The sequence below is a fragment of the Otolemur garnettii genome, unplaced genomic scaffold (genome assembly GCF_000181295.1).
Source record: "Otolemur garnettii isolate 467f Iridium unplaced genomic scaffold, OtoGar3 scaffold00012, whole genome shotgun sequence".
In the NCBI taxonomy this organism is placed as follows: Eukaryota; Metazoa; Chordata; class Mammalia; order Primates; family Galagidae; genus Otolemur; species Otolemur garnettii.
In genome coordinates this window covers 3417866-3421117 of record NW_003852407.1, presented here as the reverse complement: position 1 = coordinate 3421117, position 3252 = coordinate 3417866, and positions in this window count along the sequence as shown.

Sequence of the window (3252 nt, the reverse complement as noted above, 5' to 3'; positions counted from 1 at the left end):
AAAAAATACCAGTCCTATGTTTTATTATCATTGGCATTAACCTTTAATTTTTTATACCTCCTAATTATGGCACTAATGTGTATAGAAAGCGAATTGTGGTTATTTGGCTCATGCAGAAAACTAATCAGAAATTGCTATTTTGTGAAGAAAAACTAGTATTCTGCTCCATGCTGTCCCATTTTAGTAACCAATTTACTCATACAAATGCTTCAATTTAGGATACCCTTCCTGTCCTTAGTAGGGTCAACTGTATGAAAACAACTTACTTTAGGTAAAAGAAGTGGAGTCTAATTTGTCACTATAATCTTAATGCATTAAGGCTTTGATGAATTGATATTATGATTGTTAATCTTTCTCAAAATTTTCCAGCCTCTTAGGTTTTTGTTCGTAAAAGAGCCTTAACATTTAGTACTAGGAAAATGAGAAGCAAACTCCCACTGACATGCACCATGGAAAGGGGGAGAAAACGTCTACCTTTGGATCTATTCTGCTTCCTAGGTGAGCCTCCAGGTACTGTAACTGCAGCTATGATGGCACGGGGAGTAGCACGTGGGCAGTGTGCTTGCCAGCGTCCGCAACAGTGCATGTGTACACACACGTTACTGGAGGCACACAGCACCCATATGAAACTTCAGCTGCTTGGTCTGTCAATATTTGATTTTTTTTTTGCGGTTTTTGGCTGGGGCCAGGTTTGAACCTGCCACCCCCAGCATATGGGGCTGGCACCCTACTCCTTGAGCCTTAGGTGCTGCCCAATATTTGATTTTTAAATAATTTTTAAAATGCATCTAATGGTTTAAAAGACAAATCAAAATTCTATGTTACATTAAACACTAAAATTTTTCTCACACCAATTTTAGAGAAGCAACTGGCAAGTCAGTTGTCTTAGTAACTGCTGAAGGCACATAGAAAAGTGTCAACTAAATTTTAAATATTAAAAAATAAAGCGATCTAATGCAGAGTTCAAACTTTAATGTTAAAGTTTTATTTAAATGAAATCATTGATATCACGATGTTGGAAAGTGAGTTGAGCAGACTTTAAAAAATGCAGAGAATAAAAATGCTAACCTTTTAGGAAAGTTTCCCCAAAACGTTTCTTTTAGCCTCCAAGGATTATGTTAAATAAGATGGATCTAAACATAAAGTAACCAATTATGTATTTTCTTGTTAGTCATCTATAAATTAAGTAGTTTCAGGAAATACCCTACTCCTTATCCTTTGGAAGATAACTCAATCTGTCATTTCTTAGGCTAAGTAGAGGACTGTTCATAAGGTCCCACCCCCATTTTTTCTACTTGTTAAGCTTTTATTCCATGAGCCCTTGGCACCTAGTGATTAACCAGTGACATCAGAGTAGTGACCCAAAGAGATGCAGAGAATGATGGTATAAGGACAGTAAAGCTAAGCAAGAGGCAGAATCTGTCTCCACTAAAAACAGAAGAATTAGTCAGCTGTATTGGTGCCCAGCTGTAGTCCCAGCTCCTAGGCCGGTGAGGCAGGAAGATCTTGAGCCCAGGAGTTTGAGGTTGCAGGGAGCTGTGATGACACCACTGCACTCTACTCAGGGCAACAGAGCTAGACTCTGTCTCCAAAAAAGAAAAGTAAAAGAAGAGATAAGGACAGGAAGCCATTATGTTTATCGAATCACTGTCTCAAAACTCCTTTAACAGTCTGAAATGGTATTTTTGATTAAAGAGTAAGACAGTCCTTACATGACAGACTCAGTTTCAAACTAAAGTGCATCAAAAAGCAAGCTGTACTTCATCAACAACCTCAAAGAGAAGAGGTTGCCACACCCCAATGGTGTTAGACTGGCCTTCCAAAGTCAGTGTGTGGGTCAAAGGGTGGGCCCTGTGGATGTCAGTGATTCTGTAACAGAGGGAAAGGCACAGGTCTGTGCAGGGACTTAGAGAAGCCAGGATGTTTAATGTGGTGGAGAATAATGCCCATGGCAACAGACTTGGACAGGATTGTCAGCAGCCTTGGCCTAGGTGCTATGTTTTGTTCTGGTCCCAGCTTTAAGGGGACAGAAGACGACCGCTTAGGAGAGTCCAACCTGCAGCCCTGCCTAATTTTGTGAGGACTATTTTGCTTATCTGTGTGGTGGATATCATGAAAAGCGTGCATGGACTTTGCTATCCACTTTTTTGGCATTTGTATATGTAATGTATGATCCAAAACTTACTCTTCCACTGCATCAGAGGAAAAAAAAGGTTGGACACCCCTGGCTTAGGGTTTGAAGTAAGCTGCATTCCTAAGGGCCTTTTCAATTGGAAGGTTGAGTAAGAGAAGGTGAGAGTGGAGTAATCCAATGTAACAGAGGCTCTTCTATGATTTGCAAATTATCAAGAAATATGGAAAATATAGTGAAATGAGTGGAAAGAATATATAATATTTTCTAATCGAATGTTTGCTTTTGAAGAGCCCCCAAAACAAAAAAATTGGCCGGGCACGGTGGCTCATGCCTGTAATCCTAGCACTACGGGAGGCCGAGGCAGGTGGATTGCCCTGAGCAAGAGCCAAGAGGGCAAGAACTGTCTCTAGAAGAGACAAATGTCTGTAGTCCCAGCTACCTGGGAGGCTGAGGCAAGAGACTCACTTGAGCCCAAGAGTTTGAGGTTGCTGTGAGACTGTCACCAAAAAAAAAAAAAAAAAAAATTAAGAATAGCAAACATCTCTAACCCTGTTACATCACTACTGAATACTTTTTAAAAAATCTTTATTTCATAGCTGAGATAATTTACTGTGATCTTTTTATGTGGTAAATTTGGAAAATGTTGAAAACAACCTGTAACAGGGAAGCTGACCTAAGCTATTATATTCTCTTTAGGAGGAAAAACCCCACAAAGCTTTGTGTAATAATAATCACTGAATGGATTCTTTTAAAAGGTTTTTCAACTGATCTGATTGAGCTGTAGTTTTCCTTTAGTATTCCTGTTGTCTGGAAGAGGATATTTAATGTGCTCCTCTTGGTAGAGGTTTGATGGCATTTAGTTTTTATATCTGGAAGTAAAATAAGAGGTGTTTCCCTCTCCCAATATTTAGCTTACATATATTTAGATGTTTGTGGAAGTTTTGCTGGACTCAGTAAGCCTAGGGATTAGCATCTTTGAGGGACAACATTTTGTATATAACTCTTCTATAAATCTAAGATGACACCCAAAAGTTGGTGCATATTAGGGACGGGGACTTCTAATTTTGCTTCAGAAACCAATGCTCAAGATGTTTGGTCAATTACACCATTGTCTTTTT